Here is a 24,857-nt window from a genome sequence, read left to right as displayed (position 1 = left end):
TCTTCTTGGGTCAGGAATGTGGGCAGAAAGTAGTTCTCAGTTCTGGTTTCTCAGGATTGTTCACTCTTCTGACGGTCCAGCTCTCTCCCCCACTAGATTTGGGTGCAGGGAGGTCTGGTCCAGTTCAATTCCAGGCATAGGCAGAAGCCAGCCAGAAAATAATGCTTTCATTAGAGTCAACTATGTATCCCAAAGCTATAATTTTTATTTTATATTAGTAAAAAAATTGAGAGAGAGAGAGAGAGAGAGAGAGAGAGAGAGAGAGAGAGAGAGAGAGAGAGAAATGGAGACATTTAAAAGACTCCACTTTAAATCACTGTATAAAATGTTTAACAGTTGAGCAAACAACACTCTTTTACTGTCGGAAGTAGGACATGCTTTATTCTACTATTCATGTAGCAAGTAGGACATGTTTAACCTTCTTTTAATGGAAACTCTTGATCCCATATGTTACGGATCAGCCTACTCTGAGGATTAGTGAATTCTATTTTCACCTCTAGTTTTGGCAATTCATTCTCAGAGTTGCATGTTCTGTTTCATGGTCCAAAAGTTTTGAGTGGACTCATTCTGACTGCTAAAGAAGCCTGTTCACCATTAATACTCTAAGAAATAAAAACAACCTTCATTTAGGAAGCCCAACAATTTAAACCAAAGTTGATTTCAGGAGGAGAGGATTTCTTCTGGATGGACATAAATCACATACGCTGTAAAAGGGAGAAACATGAGCCTAAAGAACACAGCTCTGGCTTCGAACACCACATTTTGCAATAAACATAAGGCCCCATCACTTCTTGGTGGCAGATGAGATGTTGTACTCTACCAAAGATATTTAGATAGAGAAACTTGCATTCAAAGAAATTCAAATAGCATGCTCAGATTAGCATAGCAGTGGTCAAATACTACTGAACAGACAATTCCTGGAGAATATGAGAAGAGGAGGGAAAACTCAGCGAACCCAAAGGGAGACTTGATGATAGAATAACTGTAGTGTGAGTTCAACCTGAACTGGATTGTCTGTATGCTCTGTACTGATGTTCCTGACACATTTATTTGAGGCATCAGGAATCTAATCATTGACAAGCATGTAAAATGCAAACTATTGATTCTATTATATTAAAATTAAGGTTTGAAAATTTCATATATGTATATAATGCTTTATGTGAAATGTGATAACTTTTACACCAACCAACTCTTAACACTGGACTGCTTCCCCATCACTACCACACAAAGTACTGATGTCTCAGTGATAAAATCTCTAAAATATTGCATACTTGGGGTATAATAGAACATGACATTTTAAGTAGTTTGTGCAAAATTTACATAAGCAATACATCTTAGAATAAAGAACCATACTCATATTCTTTGAGTATAATTATTACATTCTTGAACATACACTGTGTTATTCTGAAAAGTTTCATGTAAGTTCAGAAATCATTAATTAGTTATGCTTACATATTCTAGGAGAGAAGCAGAAACACTGACTGCAATAATTTTTGAAACTATGGTGTCATTGCCTAATAATCTATGCCAACTGGTATTCAAGTGAATAGACATCATTTACAGTAAACAGATATCATTTACAAGATTTACACAGACCTTGAACTCCACCAAAGAAAGTGCATACAATGTGAAAGCAACATTATGTGTCTAGTATAAGAATGTTTGAGTTAATATAAAATATCTGGGGTTAAATATGAGGCAGAGCTTCCGGTTTCTGCCTGCAAATGGAGCTGACCTGGTCACAAAGATCTGTGTACCAAAATCCTGTGTGTGAGAGAGCTGGACTCTCAAAATTGTGAACAATCCTCAGAGCTCAGGGGAGACCACCACTTCTACTCACATTCCTGGCATAAGAGGAACCCATCCAGAGCCCTCTGGATACAGGAAGCTAGGAACAATAAGGGAAAGATCCTTCCTGTCTCTGCCTGTGCCCAGAGCTGAAATCCAGTCCCCAGGAGCTCTGACATACCTGAGAGCATAGAGACCCTCCTAGAGCCTTCAGGACAAACAAACCCAGAAGCAGTCTGGGACATGAAGTTTCCAGTTTCTGCCTGCACCTGGAGCAGACCCAGTCTCACAGCTCTCTGGACCCATATTCTGCTGGGAGAAGACAGTCTCTAGAAGTGCTGACACACAGGCTTACAGGAGGGTCAAGTCACTGTCAGAGACAGCAAGACAAGTGAAAACCAGAGACAACCAGATGGCATGAAGCAAATACAGGAACCTAAGGAACAGAAACAAAACCTATCTGACATCATCAGAGCCCAGTTCTTCCATGAAAGCAAATACTAAATATTTAAACATACTGGTAAGCAAGATTTTGTTTTAGAATCACATCTTATGATGATGATAGAGCACTTTAAAAAGGATATAATTAATTTCCTTAAAGAAATACAGTACAACACAGGTAAAAATATAAAAGCTCTTATAAAAGAAACACAAAAATCCTTTAAAGAATTACAGGAAAACACAGCCAAACAGGTGAAGGAATTGAATAAAATCATGCAGGATTTAAAAATGGAAATAGAAACAATAAAGAAATCAATAAGAAAGACAACCCTGGAGATAAAAAACCTAGGAAAGAGATCAGGAGTCATAGACATAAGAATCACTAACAGAATACAAGAGATAGAAGACAGGATCCCAGAGGCAGAAGATACCATAGAAAACATGGACACAACCTTCAAAGATAATGTAAAACACAAAAAGTTCCTAACTGAAAATATCCAGGACATCTAGGACACAATGAGAAGATCAAACCTATGGGCAATAGGTATAGAAGAAACTGAAGACTCCCAACTTAAAAGGCAGATGAGAATAGGATGTCAAAGAGATACAAATTGGAAAGGAAGAAGTCAAAATATCACTATTGGCAGATGATATGAAAGTATATTTAAGTATCCCCAAAAGTTACACCAGACAACTACTAAGCCTGATAAACAACTTCAGCAAAGTGGCTGGGTATAACATTCACTCAAACATATCGTTAGTCTTTCTCTACTCAAAGGATAAGCAGAGTGAGAAAGAAATTAACAAAATGACACCCTTAACCATATTGACAAACTTATAAAATATTTCCATGTGCTCTAACCAAGCAAGTGAAAGATCTGTATGACAAGAACTTCAAATCTCTGAATAGAGAAATTGAAGAATATCTCAGAAGATGGAAAGATATCCCATGCTCATGGATTGGCAAGATTAATATTGTAAAATGGCCATCTTGCCAAAAGCAATCTACAGATTCAATGCATTCCCCATCAAATTTCAAACTCAATTAAAAAGATCAATTTGTAAAATCATTTGATATAAAAAAAATCCTAGGATAGCTAAAATTATCCTCAACAATAAAGAAATGTCTGGGAGAATCACCATCCCTGACCTCAAGCAGTATTACCAACTATTAGTGATAAAAGCTGTATGGTATTGGTACAGAGACAGGCAGGTAGATCAGTGGAATAGAACTGAAAACCTAAAAACGACCCACACATGCATGGTCACTTGATCTTGGACAAAGGATCTAAAATCATACAATGGAAAAAAGATACCATTTTCAACAAATAGTGCTGGTTCAACTGGAGGTCAGCATATAGAAGAATGCAAATTGACCCATTCTTATTGCACTGGACAAAGCTTAAGTCCAACTGGATCAAGGACCTCCACATCAAACCAAATATACTCAAACTAAGGGAAGAAAATATGGGGAAGAGCCTAGAACACATTTGTCACTGGGGAAATTTTTCTGAACAGAATACCAATGGCTTATGCTCTAAGATCAAGAATCAAGAAATGGAAAGTCCTAAAATTTTAAAGCTTCTGTAAGGCAAAGGACACTGTCATTAGGACAAAACGGCAACCAACAGATTGGGAAAGGATCTTATCCAATATAGACAAAGAACTCAGGAAGGAAGACTCCAAAGAATCAAATAACCTTATTAAAAAAGTGTACGGAGCTAAACAAAACTTTTTCAGCTGAGGAATAGTCAATGGCTGAGAAGTACCTAAAGAAACATTCAACATCCTTAGTCATCAGGCCAATGCAAATCAGAACAACCCTGAGATTTCACCTCATACTAGTCAGAGTTGCTAAGATCAAAACCTCAGGGGACAATAAATGCTGGCAAGGATGTGGAGAAAGAGGAACAGTCCTCCATTTTTGGTGGGATTGCGAGCTGGTACTACCACTTTGAAAATCAGTCTGGAGGTTCCTCAGAAAATTGGACATAGTACTTCTTGAGGACTCAGCTATACCACTCCTGGATAAATACTGGAAAGATGCTCCAACATATAACAATGACACATGCTTCACTATGTTCATAGCAACCTTATTTATAATAGCCAGAAGCTGGAAAGAACCCGGATGTCCTTCAACAGAGAAATGGATACAAAAATAAATGCAGTACATTTGCACAATGGATTACTTCTCAGCTATCAAAAACAATGACTTCTTAAAATTCATAGGCAAATGGATGGAACTAGAAAATATCATCTTGAGTGAGAGTAAGTCAATCACAGAAAAACACACATTGATATGCACTCACTGATAAGTGGATATTAGCCAAAAAGCTCTATTACCCATGATACAATGCACAGACCATACGAAGCTCAGAAGAAAGACAAGCAAATTGCAGATGCCTCAGTTCCTTTTAGAAGTGGGATCAAAAATATTCATAGGAGGAGATATGAAGACAAAGGTTAGAACTGAGACTGTAGGAATGGCCATTCAGAGCCTGCCACACCTTGGGATCCAACCCATGTACGTACAGTCACCAAACCCAGAGAACATTGCTGGCATTGCAGGACTCGTTTGGGAGTGAGACATAGCAGATGTGCACTATGAAGACAGAAGTTTAAACATGTCGCTGTCTGTGCAGATATGGTTGACATGGTTACTTATATTGCCTCAGAGCACTAGAATAAAGACTATTAGAAGAAATTGAGAAAGACCAATATTGGTAAAATTCAAATAGACTATGTATAGGTCTACCCGATGGCTATAAATGTCGGGTTGAAATGCTTATGAATTTCATAATGAACCATCATGGCTGGATTTTTCCTCTGTATGAGTACAGCTGCTTATGCTCAGGCACAAAGTAGAAACAGTTTAAACATTACTCTACCCACTTACTGATTCTGAAATATTTACTTAATATCTACAAGCTCCTATTTTTTAAATTTACTTTTACAGGTGTGTTTTAAGACTCAAATGAGATAATATATGTATGCTGTAGTGATTAAGAGCTCAAACACTGGAATTAGTCTGATTGAGTTTAAATCCTAACACCTATGTGAGTAAAAGAGAGACAGGTGAGACAAATATAAAAGTGCATAAAATGATCCTTCAGATTTCTACTCAGAATCCAAGCGTGATAGGAAGGGAAATGCAAGGATAAAACCAGTTAAGAGAATTTAAAACATAGCAACAGATATGGTCAGCACAACTGTGTGTTTTTATTTGTGGAGTCAGGATGCTAGCAGTAAGGAGACAAAGTGATCAGAAAGTAGAATGCTTAAACTGAAATTATAGAAGGAGTTTGAGGTAATTTATCTGAAACATAGAAGTAGCTATCTGATGGAAGATGGGAGTTAATGAAGGAGAAGTCACAGAGCTAAGTGCCAGATAGTATCAATGCCAACACTGAAAACACGAGGAAGTAAGACTGACAGTGTTGCTGATGAGGAGGAAAATGAAGTATAAGGTACAAACCCAGAGAGTGTGGAGATTTATCAACACTGGCTACAACAAGGAAGAAAATGAGGAATATTAGCACAGAACTCTCAGAAAGAAGGAACTGTTATGAATAAGCAAGTAAAGAGGCACTCTAATAGGGGGATTATGGATGGGAAAACTGGGAAAGGGGATAATATTTGAAATGTAATTTAAAATATATCCAATAAAGAAAAGAGTCACTCTAACAAGAAACCTAGTATTAAGAATGACATCAGCCTGACAGAATTTAGATATTATTTAACCATTTAAATGTGTTTTAACAGTGGTATTTGTAATTCTACGATAATTGTATGAAATCTCCTGCATGATCCTCTATCTTCAGTGTCTTTCAGTTACTGTGCCTCCTAAGTCCACAGTAAATAAAATGTCAGCTTACACAAAAATAAGCAAAAGAGAATGGAGATGCTGACTGACAACATTCAGCTACAAAAAGAAAAACAACCTCAAATTAGCAAATTCATCTGAATATAATATCTGAAAATAGAGAAGGATGGTATGACCTGTTTGGTTTCATCTGTGTCATTTTTCTTTCCTGGTGACACTTGGTAAATAGAGACAAGAGATCACTGTATTCTGCAGTTTCTGCCATGGGAGAGAAGACTAGCGGAGTGAGGATATATTGCACTATGTTCAAGAAGACCACGTCTGTACCACAGGTATAGTAGTACACAATGGTAATTGTAGCACCATAAAGGCTGAGGTAGTGACATTCTGACTTTGAGCCCAGTGATTCACTGAAAGATGCTGGCTTAAAATGCCAGGCAAAGCCTACAAAGACACAAGGAGTATGAACCACACTAAGTAGATTGGACAAGAAAAGAATGTCCCCCACCACATAATAATCAAAACACTAAACATACAGAAAAAAGAAGAATATTAAAAGCTGCAAAGGAAAAATGTCCAAGTAACATAAGAAGGCCGATCTATTAGACTTATACTCAACCTCTCAACAGTGGCTCTAGAAGCCAGAAAGGCCCAAACAGATTCTTGCAGACTATAAGAGACCGCAGATATGAGCCCAGACTACTATATCCAGCAAATGGTTAATCACAATAGACTAAGGAAACAAGACATTCTACGAGAAAGTCAAATTTAGGCAATAACTATCCACATATCCATCCCTATAAAAGGTATTAGAAAGAAAACTCCATCCCAAGGAGACTAACTACACCGATGAAAACACAGAAAATAAGTAATATTGCACTAGACCCAAAAGAACAAAAAATAGACACATGCATGTACATATACATGCACACTCACACACAAATAATGTCAAAATAAAAAAAACAAAAAAAGAAAAAACAAAATGGAAAAAAAAACATCATTGGTCATTAATATCCCTTGATATCAATAGACTCAATTCCCCCAGTAAAAAGACATGTGAAAACAAGATGTATCTTTCTGCTTTATACAGGAAATACACCTGATCATCAAAGTTCAGGTATTACCTAAAAGTTCATGTTGGAAAAAAAATTTCCAAGAAAATGGACTCAGAAAGCAAGATGGTGTAGCCATTCTAATATCTACCAAGGTAGATTTTTGACAAAAGGATTCAAAAGAGGCAGGGAAGGACTTTCTACTCATCAGAGAAATAGAGGAACAGCAAGATGACATGTCAATTTTGAACATCTGTGTTCCAAATGCAAGGGTACTCACATTCATAAAAGAAACATTACTAAAGCGTAATTCACACATCAAACCACACATATTACTAAAGAGAGTCTTCAACATCTGAATCCTCTCAATGAACAAGTCCTCCAGACAGAAACTGAAGAGACAGTCCAGGTTAGTTGACTTTGTTGGTCTTCGTGTGGAGTTTCTATTCTCTTCAGGGCCTTCATCCTTCCCTCAACTTTTCCATAAGAGTTCCCTACTCAGCGCTGTCAAATGTTTGGCTTGTGGGTCTCTGCATCTGTATGTCAGCTGCTGGATAAAGTTTCTTGGATGACAGTTATGCTAGCTCCTGCCTAAAAGAATAACAGAGTGTCATTAACAGTGTCAGGGATTGGTACTTGCACATGTTATGGGTCTAAAGTTAGGCCTGTTATTGACTGGCCATTCCCCCCATCTCTTTTTCATTTTTGCCCTGCATTTCTTTCAGAAAGGATAAATTTTGGATCAAAAGTTTTGTGGGTAGATTGGTGTCCTTATCCCTCTACTGGAGTACTGCCTGGCTACAGGAAGTGGACTCAATACTTTCCATATCCCTACTACCAGGAGTCTCATCTAAGGTCACCTACATTGACTCCTGTGAGCCTCCTTGATCCCAGGTCTCTAGCAAGTCCTAGAGAATTCCTCCATGCACAACCCCACCCACACAGCTGCAGGTTTTCATTCATTCTCCTGGCCCTCTGCGCCTCTCTCCTGCTCTCCCCATACTTAATCTTGCCACTCAACTTACCTTCCCATCTCCTCTCCCACCAAATTTCCTCCCTTGTCTGCCTCCAATGACTTTTATTTCCTGCTTGTAAATGATATTCAAGCATCCTCTATTATGCCTTCTTTATTTTTGAGCTTGTTTGGGTCTGTGGTGTATTTTGCACATATCCTGTTATTTGTAAATAATATCCACCAACAAAAGAGTGTGCAGGGGCTGGATCAAAATCCCTGGCAAATACGTAGGTAGGCTCAGTCTACCTGTGGGTCCCCAATAACTGGAGTGAGAGCTGTCCCTAAAGTTGTTGCCTGTCTCTAGAATCTTCTCCCCAACTGGGCTGCCTTGTTTAGCCTCAGTGGGAGAGGGAACATCTAAACCTATAGAGACTTGATGTGCCAGGGTTGGGTGATACTCAGAGGGGCCCCCAACCTCTCAGAGTAAAAGGGAGGAAATGTGTGGAGGGACTCTGTGAGTAGGGGACCTGGAGGGGCAGGCAGCAATTGGAATGTAAATAAACAAAAACAAACAAACAAACAAACGAACAAATGAAAATGATGAAGAAAAACAAAAATAGTGAAACAATGGAGAAAAAAAACCCTTCTGAACCAAATGGACATAATAGATATCTATGGATCATTTTACCCAAATGCAAAAGAATATGCCTTCTCGCAGAAGCTTTCAAGACTTTTTCCAAAATTGACCACATACTCAGTCACAAAGCAGGTCTCAACAGATACAAGAAAACTGAAATATCACCCTTCATTCTAATGGATCATCAATGTTTAAAGCTGGATTTTAACAATAGGAACAACAGAAAGCCTACAAACTTATAGAAACTTAACAACTCCCTACTGAATGACTATTAGATCAAGACAGACATAAAGAAAGAAATTAAAGACTTCCTAGTATTCAATGATAGTGAGGGCACAACATATCCAAACTTATGGAACACAATGAAAGCAGTTGTAAATGGAAAGTTCATAGCACTAAGTGAGTTCATATGAAAATTAGAGAGATCTAATGCTAGCAACTTAACAGCATACCTGAGAACAAAAAGAAGAAAACACATGCAACTAAAGTACATGGCAGGAAATAATCAAATTGAGGGTTGAAACAAAAGTGAAAAGATTAATGCAAGGAATGCATCAACAAAGAGTTGGTTCTTAGTGAAAATCAACAAGATAGACAAACCTATAAAATAAAAGGCAGAGAGAGAACATCCACATTAACAAAATCAGAAATAAAAAAGGAGAAATAACAACCAACACAAAAAATAAATAAGGAATCATTAGGACAGACTTCAAAAACTTGTACTTCAAAAAATTGGAAATTCTAAAAGAAATTGACAATTTTTTGATATATGCCACTTACCAAAGTTAAATCAAGGTCAGATAAACATTTATATATACCTATAACACCCAAGGAATTAAAAATCTCCAAAGCAAAACAATCTCAGAGCCAAACAATTTTATTGGAGAATCCTACCATTAGCTCCTTGAGTTAATGCAAATATTCCTCAAATTATACCATGAAATAGAAACAGAAGGAAAAATAATAAATGCATTTTATGAGACCATACTAACCCTGATACTACATAAAGACTCAACAAATAAGAGAATTATGTATCAATTTCCCTTATGAACTTTGAAGATTAAATATTCAAAAAGTACATACAAACCAAATTCAAGAACACATCAGAAAAGCTCATCCATCATGATCAAGTAGGCTTCATTGTAGATATGCAGTGATGGTTCAACATATAAAAATGTGTGACTATGATTCACCATATGAGAGAACTGAAAGAGAACACACACACACACACACACACACACACGATCATCTCATTAGACGCTGAAAAAAATCTTTGACAAAACCCAACACACATTCATTATAAAAAGTTTTGGAGAGATTAGAAATAAAAGGGATAAACATAATAATGACAGTAACTATAGAATAAAAGGAATAAACACAGTGGCACTTTCCAGCAAGCTGATGTCCAACTTAAATAACTGGAAAGTAATTCTAGTAAAATCAGAAACTTGCCAAGACTATTCACTTCCTCCATACCTTTTCAATATATTATCTGAAGTTCTAGCTATAGTTATGAGACAGCTAAAGGAGATCAAGAGGATACAAATTGGAAGGAAAGAAGTCAAAGCATCACTATTTGCAGATGATATGATTATATACATAATCAACCCCAAAAAGACTACCAGGGAACTCTTACAGCTGATAAATACAATCAGCAATGAGTCTGGATACAAAGAGTAGCTCTCTTATATATAAGAAAAAAATGGTATATTCTTTCTGAAAAAGAAATCATGGAAACAATATACTTCTCAATAGTCACAAATAATATAAAATATCTTGTGATACTCAAACATCACAAGTGAAAAACCTATATGACAAGAACTTCATGTCTTTGAAGAAAGAAACTGAAGATGATATCAGAAGATGAAGAGATCTTCCATGCTCATAGATTGGAAAGATTAATATGGTAAAAATGGTCATCTTCCTAAAGACAATCTACAAATTCAATGCAATTCCTATCAAAATTTTACCACAGTTTTTTATGGACCTTTAAAGGATATTCTCAACTTCATAAGGAAAATCAAAAACCCAGGATAGCTAAAACAATCCTTTATAATAAAAACTTTCCAGAAGTATCACCATCTCTGGTTTCAAGTTGGACTGCAGACCTGTAGTAATAAAAACTGCATGGTGTTGACATAAAACAGATGGGTTGACCAATGGAATTTAAAGACCCAGATGTAAATCCACACCTATTGACACCTGATTTTTTTTATAAAGAAATCAGAATTATACTACAGGAAAAATGAAAGTATCTTCAACAAATCATGCTGGCCTGACTAGATGTCTGCAATTAGAAGAATACAAGTAAATCCATATCTATCACGCCACACAAAACTCAAGTTCAAGTAGATCAAAGACCGCAACATAAATCAAGACACATTAAATCTAACAGAAGAAAAAGGGAAGAATGGCCTGGAATGAATTAGCACAGGAGACAATTTCCTGAACAGAATGTCAATAGTGTAGGCATTAAGATTGATAATTAGTCAATGGAACCTCATAAAGTCATTATGAAAATCTTCTGAAAGGAAAAGGACACCATCAGTTAGACAAAATGGCAGCCTACAAATTGGGAAAAGATTTTTACCAACTCCACATCTGACAGAGGGTTAATATCTGAAATATATAAAGAACTCAAGAAGTTAGACACCAACAACCCAAATAACCCACTATAAATGGAGTACAGAGCTAAACAAAGAATTTTCAACAGAGAAATATCAAAAGGCCAAAAAGCACTTAAAGAAAAGTTCAGCATCCTTAACTATCAGGGGAATGCAAATTAAAACAATTCTGAGAATCCATCTTGTACCTGTCAGGATGTCTAAGATCAAAAACAAAACTCATGGTGTTGGGAATGTGGAACAAGGGAAACAATACTCCTTTTCTACTGGTTGAAAATTCATAGAGCCACTTTTATGTCAGTTGGTGCTTGCTCAGAAAATTTGAAATAGTTCTACCTCAAGACTGAGTTATAATATTCATGGCTGTATACCCAAAGGATTCCTCATTCTACCACAAGGACACATATTCCACTATGTTCATAGCAGCTTTATTCATAATAGCCAGAAACTGGAAACAACCTAGGTCTTCCTCAATGAAAGAATGAATAAAAGAAAATGTGAGCTCTTGCACGCCCTGCCTCCAGCTCACGGCTCCCAAACCCCGTGGGAGAAAGAGCTCACCTCCGAGACAGGTGGGCACTCCTGAGACTGCAGAGCAGAGGGGACCACCAACACTGCCCACCCCTGCCCACATCCCTGGCCCAGGAGGAAATTGTGTGCGGCCCTTGGGTTCCCTTGGACAAGAGCACAGAAGCAGGAAATCCGCTGCATCTGAGACACCTCCGGAACCTGAAGGGAACAACCGGATAAACAGTTCTCTGCACCCAAATCCCATGGGAGGGAGAGCTAAACCTTCAGAGAGGCAGACATGCCTGGGAAACCAGAAGAGTCAACACTTGGCCCACATGTCTGACTCCAGAGGAAATCACCTAATGCCATCTGGGACCCTGGTGCATGGGGGCTCCCAAAAAGGGCGGCAGAGATCTTCCTGGTTGCTGCCGCCACGGAGAACTCATAAGCAACACCCCACTAGCAAACTTGAGCCTCGGGTCGCAGGTAAGACCAACTTTTCTGCTGCAAGCGACCTGCCTGGTGAACTCAAGACACAGGCCCACAGGAACAGCTGAAGACCTGTAGAGAGGAAAAACTACACGCCCGAAAGCAGAACACTCTGTCCTCATAACTGGCTGAAAGAAAACAGGAAAACAGGTCTACAGCACTCCTGACACACAGGCTTATAGGACAGTCTAGCCACTGTCAGAAATAGCAGAACTAAGTAACACTGGAGATAATCTGATGGCCAGAGGCAAGTGCAGGAACCCAAGCAACAGAAACCAAGACTACATGGCATCATCGGAGCCCAATTCTCCCACCAAAGCAAACATGGAATATCCAAACACACCAGAAAAGCAAGATCTAGTTTCAAAATCATATTTGATCATGATGCTGGAGGACTTCAAGAAAGACATGAAGAACTCCCTTAGAGAAACACAGGAAAACATTAATAAACAAGTAGAAGCCTACAGAGAGGAATCACAAAAATACCTGAAAGAATTCCAGGAAAACATAAATAAACAAGTAGAAGCCGATAGAGAGGAGACACAAAAATCCCTGAAAGAATATCAGGAAATCATAAATAAACAAGTAGAAGCCCATAGAGAGGAGTCACAAAAATCCCTGAAAGAATTCCAGGAAAACACAATCAAACAGTTGAAGGAATTAAAAATGGAAATAGAAGCAATCAAGAAAGAACACATGGAAACAACCCTGGATATAGAAAACCAAAAGAAGAGACAAGGAGGTGTAGATACAGGCTTCACCAACAGAATACAAGAGATGGAAGAGAGAATCTCAGGAGCAGAATATTCCATAGAAATCATTGACTCAACTGTCAAAGATAATGTAAAGCGGAAAAAGCTACTGGCCCAAAACATACAGGAAATCCAGGACTCAATGAGAAGATCAAACCTAAGGATAATAGGTATAGAAGAGAGTGAAGACTCCCAGCTCAAAGGACCAGTAAATATCTTCAACAAAATCATAGAAGAAAACTTCCCTAACCTAAAAAAAAGATACCCATAGGCATACAAGAAGCCTACAGAACTCCAAATATATTGGACCAGAAAAGAAACACCTCCCGACACATAATAATCAAAACACCAAATACACAAAATAAAGCAAGAATATTAAAAGCAGTAAGGGAAAAAGGTCAAGTAACATATAAAGGCAGACCTATCAGAATCACACCAGACTTTTCGCCAGAGACTATGAAAGTCAGAAGATCCTGGACAGATGTCATACAACCCTAAGAGAACACAAATGCCAGCCCAGGTAACTGTATCCTGCAAAACTCTCAATTAACACAGATGGAGAAATCAAGATATTCCATGACAAAACCAAATTTACACAATATCTTTCTACAAATCCAGCCCTACAAAGGATAATAAATGGTAAAGCCCAACATAAGGAGGCAAGCTACACTCTAGAAAAAGCAAGAAACTAATCGTCTTGGCAACAAAACAAAGAGAAGAAAAGCACACAAACATAACCTCACATGCAAATATGAATAAAACAGGAAGCAATAATCACTATTCCTTAATATCTCTCAACATCAATGGTCTCAAATCCCCAATAAAAAGACATAGATTAACAAACTGGATACACGATGAGGACCCTGCATTTTGCTGCCTACAGGAAACACACCTCAGATACAAAGACAGACACTACCTCAGAGTGAAAGGCTGGAAAACAACTTTCCAAGCAAATGGTCACAAGAAGCAAGCTGGAGTAGCCATTCTAATATCAAATAAAATCAATTTTCAACTAAAAGTCATCAAAAAAGATAAGGAAGGACACTTCATAATCATCAAAGAAAAAATCCACCAAGATGAACTCTCAATCCTAAATATCTATGCCCCAAATACAAGGGCACCTACATACATCAAAGAAACCTTACTAAAGCTCAAAAGACACATTGAACCTCACACAATAATAGTAGGAGATTTCAACACCCCACTCTCATCAATGGACAGATCATGGAAATAGAAATGCAAAAGAAATGTAGACAGACTAAGAGAAGTCATGAACCAAATGGACTTAACAGATATTTATAGAACTTTCTATCCTAAAACAAAAGGATATACCTTCTTCTCATCACCTCATGGTACTTTCTCCAAAATTGACCATATAATTGGTCAAAAAATGGGCCTCAACAGATACAGAAAGATAGAAATAATCCCATGTGTGCTATCAGACCACCACGGCCTAAAGCTGGTCTTCAATAACAGTAAGGGAAGAATGCTCACATATATGTGGAAGTTGAACAATGCTTTACTCAACGATAACCTGGTCAAGGAAGAAATAAAGAAAGAAATTAAAGACTTCTTAGAATTTAATGAAAATAAAGGTTCAACATACACAAACTTATGGGACACAATGAAAGCTGTGCTAAGAGGAAAACTCATAGCTCTGAGTGCCTGCAGAAAGAAACAGGAGAGAGCATACATCAGAAGCTTGACAGCACACCTAAAAGCTCTAGAACAAAAAGAAGCAAATACACCCAGGAGGAGTAGAAGGCAGGAAATAATCAAACTCAGAGCTGAAATCAACCAAGTAGAAACAAAAAGGACCATAGAAAGAATCAACAGAACCAAAAGTTGGTTCTTTGAGAAAATCAACAAGATAGATAAACCCTTAGCCACACTAATGAGAGGACACAGAGAGTGTGTCCAAATTAACAAAATCAGAAATGAAAAGGGAGACATAACTACAGATTCAGAGGAAATTCAAAAAATCATCAGATCTTACTATAAAAACCTATATTCAACAAAACTTGAAAATCTTCAGGAAATGGACAATTTCCTAGAAAGATACCAGGTACCGAAGTTAAATCAGGAACAGATAAACCAGTTAAACAATCCCATAACTCCTAAGGAAATAGAAGCAGTCATTAATGGTCTCCCAACCAAAAAGAGCCCAGGTCCAGACGGGTTTACTGCAGAATTCTATCAGACCTTCATAGAAGACCTCATACCAATACTATCCAAACTATTCCACAAAATTGAAACAGATGGAGCACTACCGAATTCCTTCTATGAAGCCACAACTACTCTTATACCTAAACCACACGAAGACCCAACAACGAAAGAGAACTTCAGACCAATTTCTGTTATGAATATTGATGCAAAAATACTCAATAAAAATCTGGCAAACCGAATCCAAGAGCACATCAAAACAATCATCCACCATGATCAAGCAGGCTTCATCCCAGGCATGCAGGGATGGTTTAATATGCAGAAAACTATCAATGTGATCCATTATATAAACAAACTGAAAGAACAAAACCACATGATCATTTCATTAGATGCTGAGAAAGCATTTGACAAAATTCAACACCCCTTCATGATAAAAGTCCTGGAAATAATAGGAATTCAAGGCCCATACCTAAACATAGTAAAAGCTACATACAGCAAACCAGTTGCTAATATTAAACTAAATGGAGAGAAACTTGAAGCAATCCCACTAAAATCAGGGATGAAACAAGACTGCCCACTCTCTCCCTACTTATTCAATATAGTTCTTAAAGTTCTAGCCAGAGCAATCAGAAAACAAAAGGAAATCAAGGGAATACAGATTGGAAAGGAAGAAGTCAAAATATCACTATTTGCAGATGATATGATAGTATATTTAAGTGATCCCAAAAGTTCCACCAAGTTCTACCAGAGAACTACTAAAGCTGATAAACAACTTCAGCAAAGTGGCTGGGTATAAAATTAACTCAAATAAATCAGTAGCCTTCCTCTACACAAAAGAGAAACAAGCCGAGAAAGAATTTAGGGAAACGACACCCTTCATAATAGACCCAAACAATATAAAGTACCTCGGAGTGACTTTAACCAAGCAAGTAAAAGATCTGTACAATAAGAACTTCAAGACTCTGAAGAATGGAATTGAAGAAGACCTCAGAAGATGGAAAGATCTCCCATGCTCATGGATTGGCAGGATTAATATAGTAAATATGGCCATTCTACCAAAAGCAATCTACAGATTCAATGCAATCCCCATCAAAATACCAATACAATTCTTCAAAGAGTTAGAACAATTTGCAAATTGATCTGGAATAACAAAAATCCCAGGATAGCTAAAACTATTCTCAACAATAAAAGGACTTCAGGGGGAATCACTATCCGTGAACTCAAGCAGTATTACAGAGCAATAGTGATAAAAACTGTATGGTATTGGTACAGAGACAGACAGATAGACCAATGGAACAGAATTGAAGACCCAGCAATGAACCCACACACCTATAGGCACTTGATTTTTGACAAAGGAGCCAAAACCATCCAATGGAAAAAAGATAGCATTTTCAGCAAATGGTGCTGGTTCAACTGGAGGTCAACATGTAGAAGAATGCAAATCGGTCCATGCTTATCACCCTGTACAAAGCTTAAGTCCATGTGGATCAAGGACCTCCACATCAAACCAGAAACACTCAAACTAATAGAAGAAAAACTAGGGCACCATCTCGAACACATATGGGCACTGGAAAAAATTTCCTGAACAAAACACCAATGGCTTATGCTCTAAGATCAAGAATCGACAAATGGGATCTCATAAAACTGCAAAGCTTCTGTAAGGCAAAGGACACTGTGGTTAGGACAAAACGGCAACCAACAGATAGGGAAAAGATCTTTACGAATCCTACAACAGATAGAGGGCTTATATCCAAAATATACAAAGAAATCAAGAAGTTAGACTGCAGGGAGACAAATAACCCTATTAAAAAATGGGGTTCAGAGCTAAACAAAGAATTCACAGCTGAGGAATGCCGAATGGCTGAGAAACACCTAAAGAAATGTTCAACATCTTTAGTCATAAGGGAAATGCAAATCAAAACAACCCTGAGATTCCACCTCACACCAGTGAGAATGGCTAAGATCATAAACTCAGGTGACAGCAAATGCTGGCAAGGATGTGGAGAAAGAGGAACACTCCTCCATTGTTGGTGGGATTTCAGACTGGTACAACCATTCTGGAAATCAGTCTGGAGGTCCCTCAGAAAATTGGACATTGAACTGCCTGAGGATCCAGCTATACCTCTCTTGGGCATATACCCAAAAGATGCCCCAACATATAAAAAAGACACATGCTCCACTATGTTCATAGCAGCCTTATTTATAATAGCTAGAAGCTGCAAAGAACCCAGATACCCTTCAACAGAGGAATGGATACAGAAAATGTGGTACATCTACACAATGGAATATTACTCAGCTATCAAGAACAATGCCTTTATAAAATTCATAGACAAATGGTTGGAACTGGAAAATATCATCCTGAGTGAGGTAACCCAATCACAGAAAATTACACATGGTATGCATTCATTGATAAGTGGCTATTAGCCCTAACACTTGAATTACCCTAGGTGCATAGAACACATGAAACTCAAGACGGATGATCAAAATGTGAATGCTTCACTCCTTCTTTAAAAGGGGAACAAGACTACCCTTGGCAGGGAATAGAGAGGCAAAGATTAAAACAGAGACAGAAGAAACACCCATTCAGAGCCTGCCCCACATGTGGCCCATACATATACAGCCACCCAATTAGACAAGATGGATGAAGCAAAGAAGTGCAGGCTGACAGGAGCCAGATGTATATCTCTCCTGAGAGACACAGACAGAATACAGCAAATACAGAGGCGAATGCCAGCAGCAAACCACAGAACTAAGAATAGGACCCCCTTCGAAGGAATCAGAGAAAGAACTGGAAGAGCTTGAAGGGGCTCGAGACCCCTTATGAATAACAATGCCAAGCAACCAGAGCTTCCAGGAACTAAGCCACTACCTAAAGACTATACATGGACTGACCCTGGACTCTGACCTCATAGGTAGCAATGAATATCCTAGTAAGATCACCAGTGGAAGGGGAAGCCCTTGGTCCTGCTAAGACTGAACCCCCAGTGAACGTGACTGTTGGGCAGAGGGCGGCAATGGGGGGGGGTCTGGGGAGGGGAACACACATAAAAAGGGGAGGGTGGGGTTAAGGGGATGTTTGCCCTGAAACCGGGAAAGGGTATAACACTCGAAATGTAAATAAGAAATACTCAAGTTAATTTAAAAAAAAAAACAAAGTCATCAAAATTGCAGACAAACAGAAGGAAATAGATTAAAAAAAATCTGTAATGAGGTAACTGAGAAAAAGAAAGACAAACATTGTATTACTCACTTATAACTGTTAAATAAAGAAAGGGAAATCATGCTACAGCCCACATAGCCAAAGACACTAAGAAACAATGAGAACTCAAGTGCATATTCCCTAGGGAGAGGAAATAAAATTGATATAGTGTATCCACAGGGATTGGTTGGGAATGGGCACAGAAGGGATCAGGTCGTAGAAAGGATGAGTACTGGGAGAGACAACTGGAAGTGGAAGCCATTTTGGAGGCAAGGTAGAAAATTCCCAAGAGTCTACAAGGGTGACCCTAGCTAAGACTCCTAATAAAGGGGCCTGAACTAGCCCTCTTCTGTAACCACATAAGACTTCAAGGAGAGAGATTTGGACACCAACTAAGCCACAAAACTTTTTGCCTACAATTTAATGTACTCAGGTTAAAGTGGTACAGTTATTGTGACAGTGGCTTAGCAATGATTAAACCAGCTTAAAGCCCTCTAGGAAAGTCCACCACTGACACTATATGGAGAGCCAGCATTCAGAGACGGGATAACACAGAGACTTAGGATAGAACCATACATGAACTACAAAAGCATGTTAATAAAATGATTCTAATGGCATTGCTATACTCAAAGACTAGAGCCTACTTAATCCAGCAACATAGGAAAAATACAGGAAGCACAGCTAAACATTAGAACGAGTTTGAGAAATCCTGCAGAAGAGAGGAAGAGAGGCTTGTGGGAGCCAGATAAGTCAATGACATGACAAGAAAATCCATAAGTCAACAAAGGTAGACTCATAGGGGTCCACAGATACTGAACTGACAATTAGGGAGCCTGCCTGGGTCTGATCCAGGTCTTTTGAATGTATGTTGTAGTGTGTAATTTTGATCTTCTTGTGGGACTCCTAACAGTGGAAAGAGGGGCTGTCTGATTCTTTTGCCTATTTCGGGAATCCTTGTTCTACTGGGTTGCCTTATTCAGCCTTAATATGAATGGAAGTGCCTAGTCATATTGCAACTTGACATGGCATGTTTGGTTGATATTAGTGAGAGGCCTGCCTTTTTCTGAATGGAAATACAGGAGGAGTGAATTGAGGGAGGTGTTGGTGGAGGAAGGGGTGGGAGAAACTGCATTAGAGATGTGATATATGAAATAACAACAAGTAGAAACATTTAAGAATGAAATTAACTAAGTACCCATTAAAATGTCTTTAGTTCAAATAATTTAAAAAGCTGGTATCTTTTGGTTTATGACTAATAGTTTATTTACTATATATGCAACATTTACTAAGTATAATAATAGAAAAAATGCCAAAAAACAAAATTATGCCTGCTTCAATACATTTTATTTTTGGTTTCTTTCTATTGCTGTGATAAAGGCCATGGCCAAAGGCAATCTGGGAAGTAAAGGGTTTATTTACTCTTGCATGCCCGAGTCACAATTGAAGATCGAGGGAAGCCATGCTAGGAACTGAAATCAGGGCAGAAACCTGGAGAGCAAGTGGAGCACAGAGAGTTTTTCATGATGATGTCAAAGCAGACAGGCAGCCTTCCTTCACTGATTTTCAGTCATTTGTCTCCTTCTGATTATCTGACTAAATCATTTAAAATGATCGCCATAGCATCCCCAGACTCTGCTTTCCCAGGTAAACTATCAGTAGAGGTTTTGCTTTTGTTTTTGTTTTGATTTTCCAAGTCATTGATTCTTTTTTCAGCAAATTATGTTTTTATTTTATTTTTTTATTTTTTCATTTTTTTATTGGACTTATTTCTTTACTTACATTTCAAATGATATTCCCTTTCCTGGTTTCCTGTCCATAAGGTCCCTACCCCCTGTCTCACCCCAGTAAGGGTGTGCCCACACATCCAACTCCCATTATGACCCCCAGACATTCTCATGCAAAAGGAGGGTCAACTTTGGCAGGACAAAGGGCTTCCACTTCCACTGGTGCCTCAACAAGGTAATTTTCTGCTTTATATGCAGTTGGAGACCTGGGTAAATCTATGTATAACCTTTGGGTAGTGTTTTTATTTTAAATTGGACTCTAGTTCACTAATGATTTTTTTATTTTACTGATGTATTGTTTTTCTGATATTAATTGTTTATTTTCTTTGTATTAACCCCTGTGCTTCAAGGGGGCATAAACAGAATAAAATATTTTAAAATCATATGTTAATGTAGCAGCAAACATGATAAGATCTTTGTCATTAAAACAGAAGAAGAAATTCTGTATTTTTAAGATACCACAAATATTTTTAATGGTCAATGTAGATAAGAAAGAAGAAATATGGTTACATCATACTGTGTTGAAATTATACTACAAAGCTGTCATATTCAAAACAGTTCTTATACAAAAGCCCAGGAAGCTTCTCCAAGCTGATAACATACTAAGAAATAAAGCAACTTGTAAATAATGCAGGGAAGTTTAAGTGATTTCCAGTATTCTGCCTGTCTGCAGTAGAACACAGCTGGCTATAAAGTGCTATAGATGTTAGAGAAAGCATAAAAATTCATGGAAATTAAATAATATACCATAAATGACAATCAAGAAATCAAGATTTTTTTTTAAATTTTAGGGCTGAACAAAGGTGAATTTTTTTAGGATACAATGAAGATGGGCCTAAAAAGGAAATTTATAGGTCCAAATGCTAATATCCAAAATTTTGAAATATAAACTTAATCAATGACTGAACTTAAGGCTTTGGGGGAAACAGGGCAAAAGAGTCCTCAAAGCAGTAACAACCACAATCAGAGCAGAGATTAATTAAAGAGAAACACTTAGAAAGTTGGCTATTTGAAAAGGTCAATGATTTTGACAATCCCCAAGCAATTATAAGTGAAAGAGAAAGAGGAGCGCTATGCTTCAGACCTCGCCTGGATCTGAAGGAACCCAGTCAAACAGCTGCCTGCACCCAAATCCTGTGGGAGGGAAAGCTAGACCTTCAGAGGGGCAGACATGCCTGGGAAGCCAGAGGAGACTACTCTCTGCCCACATTTCTGACTCTAGAGGAATACTCCTAGTACCATCTGGGCCCCCTGTGCACAGGGACCCCAGAGAAGGCAGTGCAGGCCCTTCTGGTTGCCGGCCTCATAGAGAGCTGAAACGCAGCCCCTGAGGAGTGACTTTAGGCATGAGACCAAGTGACCTGCCTGGTGGACTCAGGACACACAAAGGCAAAATTCCTCTGGGACCAGACACTACCGGTTTCTAGCTGGAGCCCGAACCTTGCTGATCCTGGCCCACAGTTCCCTGCTCCCAAACCCCAGGGGAGAGAGAGTTCACTGCCCAGACCGGTGGGCACTCCTGAGACTGCAGAGCAGGAGAGACCACCAATAATGCCCACCCTTGCCCACATCCCTGGCCCATGAGAAAACTGTATAGGGCCTCTGGAAACAGGAAGATAGGGACACTCGAGCTGCAGCAGCGCTGCAGTCCAGACCTCGCCCAGATCTGAACAGACACAGTCAACAGTTCTGTGCACCCAAATCCCAGGGAAGGGGGAGCTAGACCTTAATAGGGACTGACACGCCTGGGAAGCCAGAGAAGACTACACTCTGGCCAAATTTCTGACAATAGAGGAAAATGCTTAGTGCCATCTGGGCCCCCTGTGCACAGGGACCCTGGAGAAGGAAGCTCAGGCCATTCTGGTTGTTGCCCTCAAGGACAGCTGAAACACAGACCTGAGGAGCGACTTCAGACACAAGACAAGAGGTAAGACCACCTTTTCTGCTGCAAGTGACCTGCCTGGTGGACTCAAGACACATGCCCACAGGAATAGCTGAAGACCAGTAGACAGGAACTACTACACGCCTGAAAGCAGAACACTCTGTCCCAATAACTGGCTGAAAGAAAACAGGAAAACAGGTCTACAGAACTCCTGACACACAGGCCTATAGGGCGGTCTAGCCACTGTCAGAAATAGCAGAACAAGGTAACATCAGAGACAACTGATGGCAAGAGGCAAGCAAAGGAACCCAAGCAACAGAAAACAAGACTGCATGGTATCATCGGAGCCCGATTCTCCCACCATAGCAAACACTGACTATCCAAACACAACAAAAAAGCAAGATCCAGATTTAAAATCACAATTGATTATGATGATGGAGACATAAAGAACTCCCTTGGAGAAACGCAGGAAAACAAAAATAAAGAAGGAGAAGCCTATAAAGAGGAAACACAAAAATCCCTGAAAGAATTATAGGAAAACACAATGAAACAGGTAAAGGAATTAAAAATGGAAATAGAAGCAATAAAGTACAAAGGGAGACAACCCTGGATATAGAAAACCAAAGGAAGAGACAAGGAGCCATAGATACAAGCATCGCCGACAGAATACAAGAGATAGAAGAGAGAATCTCCAGAGCAGAAGATTCCATAGAAATCATCAACACAATTGTCAAAGATAATGTAAAATGGAAAAAGATACTGGCCCAATACAAACAGGAAATCCAGGACGCAATGAGAAGATGAAACCTAAGGATAATAGGCATAGAAGAGAGTGAAGATGCCGAAATCAAAGGACCAGTAAATATCTTGAACAAAATCAGAGAAGAAAACTTCCCTAACCTAAAGAAAGAGATGCCCATAGGCATACAAGAAGCCTACAGAACTCCAAATACATTGGACCAGAAAAGAAACACCTCCCAACACATAATAGTCAAAACACCAAATGCGCAAAACAAGGCAAGAATATTAAAAGCAGTAAGGGGAAAAGATCAAGTAACATATAAAGGCAGACCTATCAGAATTACATCAGACTTCTCACCAGAGACTATGAAAGCCAGAAGATCCTGGAAAGATGTCATATAGACCCTAAGAGAACACAAATGTCAGCCCAGGTTACTGTATCCAGCAAAACTCTCAATTAACACAGATGGAGAAACCAAGATATTCCATGACAAAACCAAATTTACACAATATCTTTCTACAAATCCAGCCCTACAAAGGATAATAAATGGTAAAGCCCAAAACATGGAGGCAAGCTACACCCTAGAAAAAGCAAGAAACTAATCGTTTTGCAACAAAACAAAGAGAAGACAAGCACACAAACATAATCTCACCACAAAATACGAATATAACAGGAAGCAACAATCATTATTACTTAATATCTCTCAACATCAATGAACTCAATTCCCCAATAAAAAGACAAAAATTAACAAACTGGATATGCAATGAGGACCCAGCATTTTGCTGCCTACAAGAAACACACCTCAGAGACAAAGACAGACACTACCTCAGAGTTTACTCCTTTTAAGGCTGGAAAACAACTTTCCAAGCAAATGGTCGGAAGAAGCAAGCTGGAGTAGCCATTCTAATATCGAATAAAATCAATTTTCAACCAAAAGTCATCAAAAAGAAAAGGAAGGACACTTCATATTCATCAAAGGAAAAATCCACCAAAATGAACTCTCAATCCTAAATCTCTACGCTCCAAATACGAGGGCACCTATATACATAAAAGAAACCTTACTATAGCTCAAAGCACACATTGCACCTCACACAATAATAGTAGGAGATTTCAACACCCAACTCTCATCAATGGACAGATCATGGAAACAGAAATTAAACAGAGACATAGACAGACTAAGAGAAATCATGATCCAAATGGACTTAACCGATATTTATAGAACATTCTACCCTAAAATAAAAGGATATACCTTCTTCTCAACACCTCATGGTACTTTCTCCAAAATTGACTGTATAATTGGTCATAAAACAGGCCTCAACAAATACAGAAAGATAGAAATAATCCCATGCATCCTATAAGACACCCACAGGCTAAAGCTGGTCTTCAATAACAATAAGGAAAGAATGCCCACATATACAAGGAAGTTGAACAATGCTCTACTCAATGATAACCTGGTCAAGGAAGAAATAAAGAAAGAAATTAGACATCTTAGAATTTAGTGAAAATGTAGGTATGACATACCCAAACTTATGGGACATGATAAAAGCTGTGCTAAGAGGAAAACTCATATCTCTGACTGCCTGCAGAAAGAAACAGGAGATAGCATATATCAGCACGTTGATAGCACACCTAAAAGCCCTAGAACAAAAAGAAGTAAATACACCCAGGAGGAGTTGAAGGCATGAAATAATCAAACTCAGAGCTGAAATCAACCAAATAGAAACAAAAAGGATTACACAAAGAATCAACAGAACTGAAAGCTGGTTCATTGAGAAAATCAACAAGATAGATAAACCCTTAGATAGACTAATCAGAGGACACAGAGATTGTATCTAAATTAACAAAATCAGAGATGAAAAGGGAGACATAACTACAGAATCAGAGGAAATTCAAAAAATCATCAGATCCTCCTACAAAAGTCTATATTCAATAAAACTTGAAAATCTGGAGGAAATAGGCAATTTCCTAGACAGATACCAGGTACCAAACTTAAATCAGGAACAGATAAACCATTTA

This window comes from Rattus norvegicus, chromosome 2 (assembly GCF_021556685.1).
Source record: "Rattus norvegicus strain SHRSP/BbbUtx chromosome 2, alternate assembly SHRSP_T2T, whole genome shotgun sequence".
Lineage (NCBI taxonomy): Eukaryota > Metazoa > Chordata > Mammalia > Rodentia > Muridae > Rattus > Rattus norvegicus.
Note: the sequence above shows the minus strand (reverse complement) of the source record.